The sequence below is a fragment of the Schistocerca gregaria genome, chromosome 2 (genome assembly GCF_023897955.1).
Source record: "Schistocerca gregaria isolate iqSchGreg1 chromosome 2, iqSchGreg1.2, whole genome shotgun sequence".
Classification (NCBI taxonomy): domain Eukaryota; kingdom Metazoa; phylum Arthropoda; class Insecta; order Orthoptera; family Acrididae; genus Schistocerca; species Schistocerca gregaria.
Window position 1 is genome coordinate 426,157,155 of NC_064921.1, and position 18,397 is coordinate 426,175,551.

The 18,397-nt window shown below is 40.8% G+C and overlaps 1 protein-coding gene across 1 annotated transcript in view; it reads right to left on the reverse strand.

The window, feature by feature from the left end:
* Positions 1-18,397, reverse strand: part of LOC126324044 (uncharacterized) — a 75,681-nt gene that overhangs the window by 56,997 nt on the left and 287 nt on the right. The gene's annotated exons all lie outside the window — the stretch shown is intronic.

An 18,397-nucleotide genomic window follows, 5' to 3' on the forward strand; every position in this document is an offset into this window, starting at 1 on the left:
GGTAAGTGATCTGTGAAACATATAGGTTAATGTTAGTCAGGGCCATTCTCTTGTAGAGATTACTGAAAGTCAGACTGCTTTGCACTAAAAAAATATTGTGTGTCAGTTTAAGCACAGTCTTGTATAATTTTTCTAAGGGGACGTTTCATATGTCGACCCTTAGCCGAGGATAGCTCACTGGAATCTTCTGATTTTTTCTTGTACTTTGTGTAATTAGTGTAGATATTGTTTATTGCTAGCGCGTAATTGTAGAGAGAATCTCCTTTGTAGTTGTAGTCTTTCATTGTTGTACAGTAAAACAGTTGTGGCATGCATGTAGATTTGCACCAAGTATTTCGCAGCTGCGCTTGCAATTAACTAGATATTATTTGCTATGTCAATGTGTTCTCTTATTTTTGCTCTTCGAATTGTGTTTTTCTGTGTTGTCGTGTAAAATAATGTGATACTAATGGCGTGTTAAAAACGTAATACTAGGCTACAAAGTAAACTGAGAAATGACAGTGAAGACGAAAGCAGTGTGTTAGCGCCACCATGTAATGAATTCACTAATGTTCAAAGTAGTAATTTGGTAATTGTGCATAGGGAAATGGAGCGGGCTGCAAATAATGGTGTAGGCAGTGAAACAATTAGTGAACAGGGAAGCATTATCGATCGATCGGTCGGCAACAGCTCGCGTCAGGAATCCGAAATGACAGGACACAATCTTGCAAATACTGTACATTCAGGTTTTGCGTCCTCACCGTTTTCTCAAATAAGTCAAGACACATTTTCTGCTTGTCAAAATGTGAATGTTGCCGGTGCAAATGCACTGCCGAAAAGCATAGAGGAACAGATTCCAGACACTAACACATTATTATTGCAAATAAATGCAACAAATGAAACAAAATCAGAGACAAACACAGAAACAGTTAGACACAATGGAACATAATCTTCAAAAGTTAGACACAATGGAACAAAATCTTCGGAAGTTAGACACCACACTTGAACAAACACGTGAAGATTTAACTACTGAATTACATAACATTTAATTGAAATTTCAAGAAGTCTGTAATGACGTAAAAGCACAAATTTGTGAGCATTTTCAACCTATTTTTTCGCGGCATGAAAATGCATTAGAGAATCACGAAGCAGCCATAAAAGAACTGCAAACTATTGTTCATGAAAATCATGAGACCTTGCAAGCCAAATATCACTCAGTTACAGCTACCGATTCGGTTATGCAACTTGCAAAAACTCAGCAAAACTTAAAGGACACAGTAGATTCGATTTCAACACAAATGGACACTCTGAAATTTGGTTCATAAAAACACACTGTGGAAATAAGTACACTGTCGGAGAAAGTAGCCGAACTTTAGGATCAGTTCATTAACTTATCTATAAAGGTAGATGATGATCTGAATGATATAGAAGAGTGCGAACAAATTAGGAAATTCAAACAAAATCAGAATCAAATTAATACACAACACCAAAGAGAAATCTGGGAAGTACAAGATCAGCTGACACAGGTAATACAAGAATTACGTATTTCAGAGGACACTCGCGCTCTAACACAGGAAGAGGGACTTAGAAATACGGAAAAGACACAAAATAATAACACAGGGCGTTTCGGAAATTATGAAAGAAATTGGCAAGGTGCACCGAATTTTGAGATGGAACCGCCGACACGACGTAACAATGACCGATATGCTACCCGCCGACACGATGATTTTGACTATAAGCTGTTCATTACTGCACGTAAATTCAAAACATTTAAGAATTCTGGCAACGACATTCATCCACAAGCGTGGCTCCATCAATTCTCTCATTGTTTTCCTCCCACTGGTCATTAGAGCACAGATTAGAATTTATGTGTGGCTACTTGGAGAATGAACCAGCTGTAAGAATGCGATCGGTCATTCACGGTTGTCACAGTGAAGGACAATTTTATCATGCCTTCCTCTCAGCATATTGGTCTCAAGCTACACAAGACCGAGTAAAACATAGCATCATAATGATGAAACATTTCGAACAATCTGAATTTTCCAGTCTTGTCAAATATTTCGAAGACATGTTACATAAGATTCAGTATCTTTCAAACCCATACAGTCCCTCACAACTGATCCGTATTTGCTTAATCAAATTACCTGAACATTTACGACAGATTATTTTAGCAGGACGATGCAAAGATGACATTGAAGCTTTTCAGGGACTATTACAAGAACTGACAATCGCGGAACGCGAAAACAGGAGCACAGCAATGACACGTCACACCTGTCACAATTCCGCGATGACAGAAATAATACACGACAAGGCTATTCGTACAACGTAAATCGTGACCAAAACAGACACCACCCATATGACAACCGTTGGCAGAGTAGTAATAATTACAGGGGAAGATCACCTCTCCACAGTAATGACTATCACATAGACAATCAGAGAAACAGATAATATGGAAACCAAAATAATTATTATAAAGGGAGACAGAATAACTTAAGTTGCAATGGTCCAGCGCGCAGTTACGATCCAGGGAGAAATTCTGCACCACGTGACTGACAAACAAGGAACTATGTAAACTACCGACAAAACGACAGACCTAAACTCCATAACTATTCCGACATTTTGCTTAGCGTCAGTTTCTTAATTTTTTAATCACTAGTGTGGGTGCTCTGACGAAAGAATTTCCATAAAGCGACACTACAACTGTAAGTAGGCTGTTGAGGGTTTTTTTTTTTTATTGGGAACGCCGACGCCACGTAGCGCTCTGTATGAGAATCACTGGCTGTGCCATGTGCAGTCTGTAGCTGGTTTGCATTGTTGTCTGCCATTGTAGTGTTGGGCAGCGGCAGCTGGATGCTAACAGCGCGTAGCGTTGCGCAGTTGGAGGTGAGCCGCCAGCAGTGGTGGACGTGGGGAGATAGATGGCGGAGTTTTGAAATTTGTATGAATTGGTGTAATGAACTGATATATAGACTATTAAGGTAAATACATTGTTTGTTCTCTAGTAAAATCTTCATTTGCTGACTGTGCCTATCAGTAGTTAGTGACTTCCATAGTTTGAATCTTTTAGTTAGCTGGCAGTAGTGGCGCTCGCTGTATTGCAGTAGCTTGAGTAACGAAGATTTTTGTGAGGTAAGTGATTTGTGAAACGTATAGGTTAATGTTAGTCAGGGCCATTATTTTGTAGGGATTTTTGGAAGTCAGAATGCGTTGCGCTAAAAAAATATTGTGTGTCAGTTTAAGCACAGTCTTGTATAATTTTTCTAAGGGGACATTTCATACAACATAAATGTCAGGCGAATGCGATGTTATCACAGATACACTGTCTCATTACTTTTTTACGGATGCTCCTTATATTACAATGGGTTCTGCTTCTCACCGAATGAAAGTGACAAATGCCTGGGCGTTCACAATAAACAGACACAAATGTATCAGTGAGCAGTGTATTTGTGTCTAGTTGGGTGGCATGAGGGTTTCGGCACACAGTATTTGCTGAAATCATCCTCCAGAGAATATATATATCTCCAACAGCCAGTAAAACTTACATTTTTTTGTCTTAGTATGTCAGTTGTGCAGTCTGCACCTTCCGTTCTGTGTGTGGAAACTTCTTCTTGATAAGGTTTCTCCTTGTTTGAATTGTCCTTAAAAATGTACCATCTGTAAAAACGAAACGGGAAAATAGGTCCGGAAAGTTTTATCTCTTAATAAATGGAACACAAAGTTGAAACAGGTATCTTCTGGAATAGAGGAGAGCGAGAATGAGAAAGCGTGAGAGAGAGAGGGAGAGAGATTACTGAGCATCTGTGAGCTGTTGCTGACCCAGCCGTGTGCGAGTTTGCAGTCTTCTTTCTTCTTTTGTTTGGCTCACACGAGCTGAAGTGAGTATATGTTAATTATCGGAATGCATCCAGAATTAGTTTCACGATACAGTGTTTCTCTGAGTGTCTTTGTATCGAAATGTTTCATATTCAGTGAAGACTGAATGTGATATGCACATCCAGTGTCAAGTGGCACAGTTTTTAACGACGATTTCAGTCGTTTTTATCGACCAGAAACTGGAAGTAAATATTCCAGAATTCGAATCAAAAACAACTGCCAATATGAGTAGCTTAAAAGTAGATATCCTCGGTGTAGCGAAGTAGTTTAAAACACGAACGGCAAGGCTTCCGGTCCAGATTGTATATCAATCAGATTCCTTTCAGAGTATGCTAATACAAAAGCTCCACAGTTAGCAGTCATAAACAACCTCTCACTCGCAGAAAGATCCGTACCCAAAGACTGGAAAGTTGCAGAAGTCACACCAATACCTAAGAAAAGGAACAGGAGTAGTCCGCCGGATTACAGACCCATATTACTGACGTCGATTAGCTGCAGAATTTTGGAACATATATTGTTCTCGAACATCATAAATCACCTCTAAGAAAGCGATTTATTGACAAGTAGCCAATACCTATTCAGAAAATATCGTTTTTGTGAAATACATTTACCTCTTTATTCTCGCGAAGTAATGAGTCACATTGATTCCCCACATTTAGATATCCAAAGGGATTTCGATAAAATTCCTCACAAGCTGCTTCCAACTAAATTGCATGTCTATGGATTATTGCCTCTGTTGTGTAACTGAATTCGTGATTTCCTGTCAGAAATGTAAGTGGTTGTAATAATTGACGAAATGTTGTACAGTAAAACGGAAGTAATATTTGTTATTCCCCAAGAAAATTCTGTAGGCCCTCTGTTGTTTCTGATCTGCATAAATTATTTAGGAGAGGTCTGAGCAGCCGTGTTAGATTTTTTACGAACGATAGTGTCATTTGCCGTTATGTAAAGTCGTCAGAAGATGAAAACAAATTGCAAAATTATTTGGACAAGGTATCAATAAGGTGTAAAAAGTGGCAGTTGACTCTGCGTCATGAAAAGTGTGGTGACATCCACATAAATACTAAAAAGAATCCGCTAAATTTTAGTTACACGATAAATCACACAAATCTAAAGAGCTGTGAATTCAACTAAACACTTACGAATTACGGTTACCAATAACTTAAACTGGAGCGATCACATAGATAATGTTATGGGGAAGCAAACAAAGATTGCAATTGATTGACAGAAAACTTAACCGCAACAGGTCTACCGAGCGAGGTGGCGCAATGGTTAGCACACTGGACTCGCATTCGAGAGGACGACGGTTCAATCCCGTCTCCGGCCATCCTGATTTAGGTTTTCCGTGATTTCCCTAAATCGTTTCAGGCAAATGCCGGGATGGTTCCTTTGAAAGGGCACGGCCGATTTCCTTCTCAATCCTTCCCTAACCCGATCTTGCGCTCCGTCTCTAATGACCTCGTTGTCGACGGGACGTTAAACACTAACCACCACCACCACCACGTAACAGGTCACCTAAAGACGCTGCATACACTACGCTTATCCACCCTCTTCTGGAGAACCTCTGTGCGGTGTGGAATTCGCATCAAATAGGATTGATAGAGGGTACCGGAAAAGTTCAAAGAAGGGCCCCTCGTTTTGTATAATGCCGAAATAAGCGAGAGAGTGCCACATACATAATTCACGAATTGGGGTCGCAGTCATTAAAACACAAGTGTTTTTCGCTGCAGTAGGACCTTCTCCTGAAACTGCTATCATCATCTTTTGTCCTCAGAGTGTGAGAATATTTTGTTGACGACCACGTACATAGAGAGAAATGATCATCGTCATAAAATAAGAGAAATTAGAGCTCGCTCGGAAAGATTTAAGTATTCGTTTCTTCCGCGCGCTGTTCGAGAGTGGAGCGGTAGAGAAGTAGCTTACTGGTGATTCGATGAACCCTTTACTGGACACTTAATTGTGAGTTGCAGAGTAATAATGTACATGTAGATATACTGATTATTCGCTCATAGTCACATTTCTCTCTTCACGTCCTACATGGTTTCGTTTTTAATAGTGGTACACTTTGGGACAGACTATAAAGAAACAAAAAAATTGTGTTGTAAATTTAATAAAAAAGCCTGTTTAGTGGTGTAGTTTTTCTGGGCTACTTAATTTTTTCTGCCCAAAAGGAAAAAAGAAAAAATAAATGTCAAAAACTATCAGAATTAATCGTTAAGAACAGCTCCTTTGCCGGCCGGAGTGGCCGTGCGTTTCTGGGCGCTACAGTCTGGAACCGAGCGACCGCTTCGAATCCTGCCTCGGGCATGGATGTGTGTGATGTCCTTAGGTTAGTTAGGTTTCATTAGTTCTAAGTTCTAGGCGACTGATGACCTCGGAAGTTAAGTCCCATAGTGCTCAGAGCCATTTGAACAGCTCCTTTCTTTGAAGAATCCTGGTAGATTAAGAGTGTGTCCCCGACCAGACTGCAAACCCGATCCTCGACTTTTGCGGGAAATGCTTTTACCGACAGAACAATTCATGCACCACTCATAATCCGCCCTCACAGTTTTAAGTTTGACAGTACCTCTTTTCTGCGTTTCAAAATCCTCAGTTCTCATTTTTACCAAGGGGAACTAACACTCCTGGAAGAAAGGATATCACGGAAGAAGAACTTAACAGGTCTACAGCCTACAGAATAGTTTCTAGAATGAATTTTCTCTAAGCAGCGAAGTGTTTACTGTTTTAAAACATTATGGCAGCATATCGTAAGTCGTGCTTTGATTTGTCACTTTGTAATAGCACTGGCCAGAAAAGCCGTGGTACGAGGCTCGTATTCCGCTGCAGCACACAGTTTTAATGTTTTGGTAAGTTTCTAAAGAGATAAAGAAGCAAACAACCTTGGTTGCAGGCTTATAACTATTAGTTATCTAGCAATGACGAGTTTTGCCTGATTTAGGCATCTTCAAATTAGCAGACTGGCCTAAAAGAAATAATAATAATGAAAAAATGCGTTTCGTTAGACGTTGCACGACGCCAGTTTTTAAAATTGGAGTTACTATAGCCGAAAAACAATCACACCATATCACCATCTTTGTCATAAAAATACACAGGTGAACATTAATAAAACTGACAAACTTCAGTTACCAATTCTTGACTGGAAATGGACGAAGAATGGTACTTGCAACAATAAGAAATCGTCCTCGAACACATGCAGAGTCCCGTCGCAGTCACATCGCAACGGATGTTCCAAGTGACCTCCATGGGATTGCAGATGATAGCTATAGTAGCGGCTGTCATGCAGGATACACGTAAGCATACTTTGGCTTACACCACGTTGGCGGGCCACTTGTCAGGAGCCTGGGTGCGTCGCAGTATCCTCTAGAACCCGGTCATCCAAGTCTCGTGTATGCACAATTCGCTGCCTCCCTGCATGTTCGTCTGTTTGAAAGAACCCATGATCACTCAGACGCCCAAAAATGATTTTAAAAGTTGCGTGATGTGGTTGGTGTCTATGAGGGTAATTTATTTCTATACCGAAGACCTCCAGCTCTACCTAGGAGTCAGACCTGAAGATATAAACACTGCAATCGCTCAGATGAATGATGATCTGTCCTCAGTAGTGACATGGGCCAAAACCCTTGCGCTTAAACTAAATGTAAAAAAGACGCAAGTAATCTTAATAGAGTATCAGAAATTAATAAGATCATATTTCCGCGAACGGCTGCCTCCTATTCTGCTCGACGGTATTCCAATACCATATCAGAAAACAGTTAAGAACTAGGGTGTAACTTTGGATGGGCATCTCAGCTGGGCAGAGAACACAGTCGCAATGTGCCGGAAGACGTCCACTTGTCTCAATGCTCTCAAAAAGTTTCGGGACGTATTTCCACAGGACTTGAAACGGCAGCTCGTGCAAACACTCGTTCTACCGAACCTCCACTATTGTGATGTAATTCAACAAGGGTTGAGCAGTGAAAACAACCGACGGCTAGAACTAACTATGAATGCCTGTGTGTGTTACACCTGCAACATTCGCCGATATGATCACGCTAGTGCTTCACACTCCTAGCTATGGTGGCTGCGGCCAGACAAAATGCGTGACTACCACACTATATATCTACTTCACCGACTCCTCGTCGCGCAATTACCCCAGTATCTTGCTTCAGAGATCAAACACCTTTCATGCCATCATAATCGAAACACGAGGTCACTCTGATCTGGTATCCAAACTGTGCCCACTCACAAAACAAAAACTTATGCTAACTCCTTCTCAGTTGCCGTTGTCTGCCTCTGGAACAAACTGCCCCTTACCTTGCGCAAAATTCAATCCCCTGCTTTTTGTAAGAAGAAGCTGAAGCATTTCCTACTATCATCCTCATAGCGTTTTCCACAACATTAATGTACCAGGCCAATCCTGTCCTTCGTCAAAAAGGAAAGCTAGTGTTTCCTATCTTGCTCCTTTCTGTTCTTCCTCCTCATCTATCGCTATTGATCACGGAATATTGTTTTCCTTTATATTTCTTTAATTATGTTACATTATGTCTCTATTCTTCTCCTCCCTTCACCGTCAGTCTCCCTCATACTCCCTGCTGCTAGCACTCCTACCTAAAATCTGTCTCTTTCATAATGTCCAATTATAACAGTACTCATCATCTACGAATATAAACTCTATATGTATGCATTTTCCAAGTGTGCTATTGTAATTGTTTATTTCAATTTTTGTACTAGATGTAGTTTAACATGCCTACTAAAACATATGAACGTAAAATAAGTAGAATGCCTGGTTAGATGTAAGAGAGGGCCTGTTGGCCCTAATCTTGCCAGGTTAAATAAATAAATAAGTAAACAAATAAATATTTTGTATAGCCCTACTACATCTCGACCGTTTTCATCTGCTTGGCGTACACAGACACCCTCTCAGCTAGTTCCCGACATGAATACCGGACCATTCTGATGCTTATAGCATGCTGCACCAATCACACAGCGTGCAACACTCAAGGGACACACGGCACGTGGTGATAGGAACTTTCATTCGTCAGCGCCGTCTGCAGTGGCGACGATGCATTTCCGGACACATGCTCATAGGACCTTTTTCCCCTCCAGTTCCAATCAGGAATCCGCCCCTGCAATTTGTCGTTTTTTTTTTTTTTTTTAAATATTCACCCTGTACATTGCACATTGTGAAAATAGGAGAAGAAAAATAATTAGCAAACTGATTACCTTGTGGAGGTATTTTACGTGGTTTAGTGAATGCAAAACAGCATCACGCCTACATACTCGTAGATCTGTCACCATGTAAACTTGTCGGAGATGTAGTTGCTCATATCCAGGCTATACATATAGTAATGGGCATGGGAGCACACTGAGGCGTGAGCCAAGTGTGCGCAGGTCACAGCAGGTGGCGTTAGTCACCTGTGAGTTACGGAATATCATTTCATTGCCAAATACAGGCAAAAGTTGAACAATATAAAAGTGGTTAATATGGCTCTGAGCACTATGGGACTTAACATCTGAGGTCATCAGCCCCCTAGATTTAGAACTACTTAAACCTAACTAACTTAAGGACATCACACACATCCATCCCAGAGACGGAATTCGAACCTGTGACCATAGCGGTCGCGCGGTTCCAGACTGAAGCGCCTAGAGCAGCTCGGTCACAGCGTCCGACAAACAATAAAACATGAGAGGTATCGCAAGTCGTGTATGAAACTGTTTATTTGCTGTATGTTCAGTATTCCATGTGCTCAACATCATCTAACATCAGTAAGTCATGGTACAATTGCTAGCAACTCCAGTTTTGAAAAACAGGAACGTAACTACATCTACGTGATTACTCTTCTACTAACAATAAAGTGCCTGGCAGAGGGTTCAATGAACCACCTTCAAGCTGTCTCTCACCGTTCCACTCTCGAACGGCAAGCGGGAAAAACGAGCACTTAAATTTTTCCGTGCGAGCCCTGATTTCTCTTATTTTATCGCGATGATCATTTCTCCCTATGTAGGTGGGTGCCAACGGAGTATTTTCGCAATCGGAGGAGAAAACTGGTGATTGCAATTTCATGAGAAAATCCCGTCGCAACGAAAAACGACTTAGTTTTAATGATTGCCACTCCAATTCACGTATCATGTCTGTGACACAATCTCCCCTATTTCGCGATAATATAAAACGAGATGCCCTTCTTTGTACTTTTTCGATGTCATCAGTCAGTCCCACCTGATGCGAACCCCACACATCACAGCAATACTCCAGAATAGGGTGGACAAACGTGGTGTAAGCAGCCTCTGTAGTAGACCTGTTGCACCTTCTAAGTGTTCTGCCAATGAATCGCAGTCTTTGGTTTGCTCTACCCACAATTTTACCTATGTGATCGTTTCAATTTAGGTTATTTTCAATTGTAATCCCTAAGTATTTAGTTGAATTTACAGTCTTCAGATTTGTTTTACTTACTGCGTAATCTAAATTTAGCTGATTTCTTTTAGTATTCACGTGAATAACTTCACACTTTTCCTTATTCATAGTCAATTGCCACTTTTCGCACCATGCAGCTATCTTTTCTAAACCATTTTGCAAGTCGTTTTGATCATCTGATGACTTTACAAGACAGTAAATGACAGCATCATCTGTAAACAATCTAAGACGGCTACTCAGATTGCCTCCTATGTCGTTAATATAGATCAGGAACAATAGAGAGACTATAACACTTCCTTGGGGACACTGCATATTACTTCTGTTTTACTCGATGACTTTCCGTCTATTACTACGAACTGTGACCTTTCTGACAGGAAATCACGAATCCAGACGCACAGTTGTGGCGATATTCTGTAGGGACGCAGTTTGGTTAGAAGACGCGTGTGAGGAACGGTGTCGAAAGCGTACTGGAAAACTAAAAATATGGAAACAATTTGACATCCCCTGTCGATAGCACTTATTACTTCATGACTAGAAAGAGTTAGTTGTGTTTCACAAGAACGAAATTTTCTGAAACCGTGCTATGTGTCAATAGATCATTTTCTTCGAGGTACTTCATAATGTTCGAATACAGTACATGTTCCAAAATCCTACTGCAAATCGACGTTAGTGAAATAGGCTTGTAATTCAACGGATTACTTCTACTTCCCCTTTGGGGTTTTAGTGTGACTTGAACCATTTTACAGTCTTTAGGCACGGATCTTCCTGTGAGCGAGTGGTTGTATATTATTGCTAAATATGGAGCTATTTTATCTGCATTCCCTGAGAGGAATCTTACTGGTTTACAACCTGGACCGGAAGCCTTACCTTTATTAAGTGATTTAAGCTGCATCGTTACTCCGAGGATATCTACTTCTATGTTTCTTATCTTGGCAGCTGTTCTTGATTGGAATTCAGGAATATTTACTTCGTCTTCTTTGGTGAAGGAGTTTCGGAAAACCGCGTTTGTATTACCAGAATCTCTTTGGGTTTTCTGCCATATTTCGAGACAGAATTTCGTTGAGGAAATTATTAAAAGCATCTGGTATTGCAGTACGCGCCATATTTCGAAATTCTGGAAAACTTTGCCAATCTTTGTAATTTTTCTTTCTTTCAAAATTGACATGCTTTTTTCGTTGCTTCTTCAGCAATGATCTGACCCGTTTTGTGTACCATGGGGGATCAGAACCATCACTTATTAATTTATGTGGTATATATCCTCAACTGCTGTCGATACTATCTCTGAAAACATTCCACAACTTTTCTAAACTTACATGATCAGATCGGAAGGACTGAAGACTGTCTCTTAAAAAGCCGATAAGAGAATTTTTATTAACTTTTTTAAGTAGATATACTTTGCCTTTCTTTTTGATGGTTGTGGGTGTTACGGTATTCAGCCTAGCAGCAACTGCCTTGTGGTCAGTAATCCCTGTATTCGGCACAATACTCACTATTTTTCCGGGGCTATTTGTTGCTAAGATGTCAAGTATGCTTTCGCAACCATTTACGCTTCGAATGGGCTTATCAACTAATTGTTCCAACTAATTTTCTGAGAAAGTATTCGGAACAATTTCGGATGACGTTTTATTCCTGCCACCAGGTTTAAACGTATAATTTTTCCAGCATATCGGGCGTAGATTAAAGTTACCACCGACTATAATTGTATGAGCGGGGTACTTATTTGACATGAAATTCGTTTTCTTTGAACTCTTCAGCAACGGTATCTTCTGAGTCGGTGGGTCGGTAAAACGATCCAATTAATAGTTTAGTCCGATTGCCAGGTATAACCTCTACCCATACTATTTCACACGAGCTATCTACTTCAATTTCAGTATAAGACAAACTACCTCTGACAGCAATAAACACTCCACCACCAACTGTTTTTAATCTATCCTTTGTGAACACTGTTAGACCCTTTGAAAAAATTTCGGCTGAACTTATTTCCGGCTTTAGCGAGCTCTCTGTACCGACAACTATTTGAGCTTCAGTGCTTTCTATTAGGGCTTGGAGCTCTGGTTCTTTCCCAACAGAGCTACGAAAATTCACAACTACAGTACCAATCGTTTCTACAACTACCTTACTGTGTTTTACCTGCACACTTTTAGACGGGCGTCCCTTCTGTGGTTCCCTGAGACCATCTAACCTAAAATACCGCCCAGACCCTTCCCCCGCTACCCGTGTACCCGCCTCCTGTATGTAGTGGACTCATGACCTATTAAGCGGAACCACCCGATAGCTCAAGTCAAGGAATCTGCAGCCCACATGGTCACAGAACCGCATAAAACTCTGATTCAGACCCTCCACTCGGCTCTGCACCAAAGGACCACAGTCGGTTCTACCGATGATGCTGCGGATGGTGAGCTCTTCCTTAATCTCGGAAGCAAGACTGACATTCTTTACCATGAAACTTCCTGGCAGATTAAAACTGTGTGCCCGACCGAGACTCGAACTCGGGACCTTTGCCTGTCGCGGGCAAGTGCTCTACCAACCGAGCTACCGAAGCACGAATCACGCCCGGTACTCACAGCTTTCTTTAAAGAGTGCTAGTTCTGCAAGGTTCGCAGGAGAGCTTGTGCAAAGTTTGGAAGGTAGGAGACGGATACTGGCAGAAGTAAAGCTGTGAGTACCGGGCGTGAGTCGTGCTTCAGATGGTAGAGCACTTGCCCGCGAAAGGCAAAGGTCCCGAGTTCGAGTCTCGGTCGGGCACACAGTTTTAATCTGCCAGGAAGTTTCATATCAGCGCACACTCCGGTGCAAAGTGAAAATCTCATTCTGGATTCTTTACCATTTCCGCTAGCCTCCCGAAGCCAGATAGAGTCTGCTCCAATCCAAAGCGACACACGTCATTGGTACTGACATAAGACACCACCTGCAGTTGGCAGCACTCTGTACTCTTCATGGCATCCGGAAGCACCATTTTCACATCCAGAATGACTCCCCCAGAACACTGGCTTCCTTCCTCCCCTTGGCAGCCAAGTTCCTAAGGGGCCTCATTACGGGCCTAATGTTGGAGCTCCCAAGTACCAGAAAACCCACTCTCTGTGGATGTCCAAACCTTGCAGGCCGATAAGCCTGCTCTGGAACAGGGTGGACGATTGCATCTGGCTCACAGCCATAATCAGCTACAGATAACGCCAGAAACCTGTCCATCAAACGAACCAGGGAGGCCTACAATCGGCCCCTCAGAAAGTTTTTAGCTGCCTGGCAGACTTTGGAATGCTCTTCCACTCGACCAAAGGTGAAGGATCAACCTCAGTGCAGGCAAAACTTGGGGCGGCCACAGCAGTGGACCGATCGGAGGACACATGGGACGTGCTCGACATCCCTCGCTTCCCTGCGTTCGATCTCCCACAGTGACGCTCCTTGGCAGCAACCTCAAGCTGTGTGACGGTAGCCAAAGCAGCCTGGAGCTGTGAGCGAAGGGTCGACAACTCAGCTCGCATCTATACACAGCAATCACACATCCTATCCATTACTGCAGTCGCTCGTGTTTGAAGCTCATAAAAATATGTAACAAGTGAACGGTGTACTTGGCTATTAGTAGCAGGAACTAGATGTGCTGCTCTCACTGACAGTCTAACCAACATGCAATTTCTGACGAAATGTATCTCTTTTTTGTTGACATTTTTCCGCCATTTGACTACACAGACTTCTTGATTTTATATTACTGTCTTGATTTAGACTTAAGCCATTACCAAGCACAATCATGTTGGGTATTATTTCACTCTTGTTACGTGAACTCATTGTCAAGATCTATTGAACTTAGTAGATAAGTACAAAATGACAAAAATATATGGCAGACAGGTAGCATACGTGTTTGCCAAGTACAGAACAAAAACTTTTGGAAAATATGTGTACAGACAGACCACAGAAATATTATCCAAAGATTGTCACGTGAATATCACTCAAAAATAAGAGAAGGAAACGTTTTCGTGCAGGCCATTCTGAAAATGCCTGAGTCAGGCGAAAGCCATCATTGGTGAACAAATAACACTCCTGGCGTGAACTGGAAAACGTTTTCGAGACAGAGTACAGTTGATGTTGCAGAGAAAGATTCCAGAAGTTTTTTGTTTCTCATTCTGACTACAACATCTACATCTACATCTACATGGTTACTCTGCAACTCAAACTTAAGAGCATGGCAGAGGGTTCATCGAACCATTTTCATACTACTTCTCTACCATTCCACTCTCGAATGGCGCCTGGAAAAAGGAACATCTAAATCTTTCCGTTCGAGCTCTGATTTCTTTAATTTTATTATGATGATCATTTCTCCCTACGTAGGTGGGTGTCAACAAAATATTTTCGCATTCGGAAGAGAAAGTTGGTGATTGAAATTTCGGAAATGGATCTTGCAGCAAATAAAACCGTTTTTGTTTCAACGACTGCCACCCAACTCGCGTATCATATTAGTGACGCTCTCACCCCTATCGCGCGATAACACAAAACCAGCTGCCCTTCTTTGCACTTTTTCGATATCCTCCGTCAATCCTACCTGGTATGGATCCCACACCTCGCAGCAATATTCCAGCAGAGGACGGAAAAGTATAATGTAGGTTCTCTCTTTAGTCGGTTTGTCGCATCTTCGAAGTGTTCTGCCAACAAAGCGCAGTCTTTATTTTGCCTTCCCCACATTATTATCTATGTGGTCTTTCGAAGTTGCTCATAATTGTAGTTCCTAGGTATTTAGTCGAAATGCGAAGTGAGACATCGTCATGTTCTAAAATTCATATTGTTTTGAAATACATAAAATGAAATATATGAATTTAAAGACATTGGGTGTTTTACTGTTTTACGCTACCGAAACAAAACAGATGCGTTGCTCCACTTATGCATTCATATTGACACTCGTATGAAAACACGATCCTATCTTCAAATGAACAGTTATGGTGACGAGAATGCTGGCACCATTAAATTCCAGGATGGTCGTCTCAAGGTTGTGTGTGCGCATTGTGTACTACTAGCTCCCCGGCGGTCGTGGAATCAGCCATACAGTCTTTATTCACGAAGATACTCGTACAGAGGTTGATGTGGGGGACTCGGTGGAGAGCCTGCCTGGGGAGGCAGCAGCTCATGCTTCACGATGGCACACAGTAAGGTGCTTGGCTTGTGGCAGAGTGAGTATGCAGCACTGCTACAGCGAAATGCCAGTGGCTGTTGTGGAATTACGGCAACGAGGGCGGTGCCAGGCGTCCGGTAGACGGAAGTCACTCTGATGATGATCCGACTTCCGAGAAACACACTTTTTCCTGAGTTCTTGGGAGATGTGCTGTATTTCTAGCGTTCTATTTACAAAATAGGAATAGTTTTGTAGAGTTTCACGAAAAAAAGTAGTATTCAAGAGAATTATAATCTTCTAAAAATAATCAACTGCAAAATTTGCGAAAAAATTTTGATGACAGATCTGAATAGTTCTCTAAGAGCTCTGTGGGAGATAATGGTTTGAGTTAAGTAATGAGGAACCAGTTTTCATTACTTGTGATGTTCCCACCCTAATTTCGACGAATACACATTTTTTCCGAGTTCTTGGCAGATATGCTACAGTTCTAGAGTTCTCAGTACAAAACTTGAATAGTTTCGTAGAATTTCGAGAAAAAAAATTATGATCACAGTTTTGAATTGTTGAATAACTGTGTAGTTGGCGCCTGACTCTCGAGAAATTCACTTTTTTTCGGAGTTTCTCATAAATATGCTGTGCTTCTAGTGTTCTCTATACATAATGTGAATAATTCTACAAGGTTTCACGAGAAAATATAGAATATCTTTACAACATTTTTGGCAGAAAATAGTATATGGAGGAACGTTTTCATTTCATAAAAAAAAGAAATAATACAAATTCGTACAATATTTCTGATAGTAGTCCTGGGTGTCACCCCAAGATTTCTACTTAAAATGATCAGTTAATTCCTTACTCTAACTCGGAAAACTTTGTCCTCAGATAGCAGGACGATCTGATCGCCAACTAATTAGCCTTCCCTACAAGACTACAAAGTGGTCTAAGTTAACCATTTAAAGAAAAATTGCGGCTGAGGTTGATTTTGCAGGGTTTTTAATGATCGCGGTAACGTACCCTTAAATTGCAATGCGAAGTGTACTAGGATATGAAGCACTGTGGCGATGTCGTGGTAAAAATTCGAAGCTTACAGTAGTAGGTAGCAATCAGACAACAAAGAACACGTTTACTAATAAGGATTGGAGGTATATATATCTAGGCTGCCACGGAAAAATAGCGTAAGTCAAACAGTGTTCAATAGAATAGTTCACTGCCAGAGTCCTGGAAGGGATTGCGGCCTTTTGGTCAAAGTCGATTAAGTCAGAACTGAATAGAACATTATGAACATCATTTCTCCCTTATAGTACAAATAAACATGTAGATGTCTATCTGGGGGAAAGCAATTGGAAATTTGTGGTAAGTTCTATGGGACCAAACTGCTGAGGTGATCGGGTCCCTAAGCTTACAAACTACTTAATTTAACTTAAAGTAGTAACTTACGAAGGACAACACATACACTCATTCTCGAGGGAGGACTCGAACCTCTAATGGGAGGAGTCACACGAGCCGTTGCAGGTCGCTTAAGAATAACGCCACTATCCGGCGCGGCTGGGAAAAAAAAGTACTCGTCAACATATTATTAGTGCCACAGTGCAACACAGTAAAAGTCTCGTAATACTCCTTGACCTGGTTATGGAAAACGATGCAGGTCATGACAGTCTCCTTGGCGCAATGCATGCTACCATTATAGACTATCTATGACGTGCTGTTACCTCTTTGAGTACTATCTGAAGTTGTAAACGTTTGGTTAGAGTACGAAATTAGATTCATTCTGCGAATTATTAGTGTATGGTATAGTGATGTGTGGAGGTTCGATCACAAAAGTAAGACAGAATAATGCTACCAGAAGAGAGTATACTTTTGACGATGTCTGCTTGGTCATTAAGCATAGTAGAACGAGCAAATAAATTTTTAACGTATGACAAAATTGATGAAACAGGTAAGTGCTCTTGGTAATGTAAAGTAGTGAATATAGAAAGGAGTATTATCATAATTAGCTGTTTCACAATCATAATTTCTCATTATTGTTTCTGTGAATTTCAACTCTTAATGAAAATAGCAAGAGAAGGATGGTAGTTAACCTGGAGAAGCAGGAAGATATGTCATGAGTTAATTGAGGAGCAGTTTATGGTGTAGATTCTGTGAGATTCTGTTCTAAAGGATGACATAGTTATTTCTTTCATTTCTTTTATTTTCATCACTTAAACTGTGTATAAGTTACTGTATTCAGAGGTCGCTGTAGACCAAGTCACATAAAACCTGAAATCTGTTACTCTGAATATGAAGCTTTTCCAGATAAATATTTAGATTGGAATCATTGCTATCAAAAATGTGGAAAAAGTCCTTCCAGTTGTTTGTTTGAAGAATTACATAATCATTTTGGGACAACCCTATGATATTCAAAATAACAGACATTATACACTGCAATGGAGAAATGAAAAATAATAAATTTCATTAAAAGCAACTCCATGCAACAATTTTAATAGTTCTTTAAGATCTAGATTTCCTAAATGTAATTTTGCTGGAGATAGGTTTGAAGTAAAAATTAATTATTTATTAGATTCTAATGTACAAACAATGGTGTTAAGGAAAGTATTAATAAGGATATAGAAATTATTATGCAGAAATATAAAACTTATATTGCTATTTCATATAAAAGAGACTCAGAAAATGTTAAATTAGAGACATTATTAAAAGAATGGCGACCGGTATGGGGTCAAGTCACCGAGAATGCGTGGCCACCCGTGATGATCACACACCCTACGAAGAACCACGTCCCTCCTTTTGTAATATCCAAGGGACTGTCATAAATCGCGGTGGCTTCTGTGTCATTGCTGCCTTCGAATAAAAGTGTCATTTCTGTCCGTCTCACTCTTTGCGTAATTCTTTCAATTACCTTCTGTATTAGACTGTAGAAACTCTGTCTGTATATTGTACTGGTTCCATAGAGCTTTATTACTTGACAGCAGCACATCATTAGAAAGTTGATTTCGTTCAGAAGTGTCGCAGACCAGTGTAGTTTCACGGTGAACGGAGGAGTAGTTTCGAGGTTTCAGGACAAC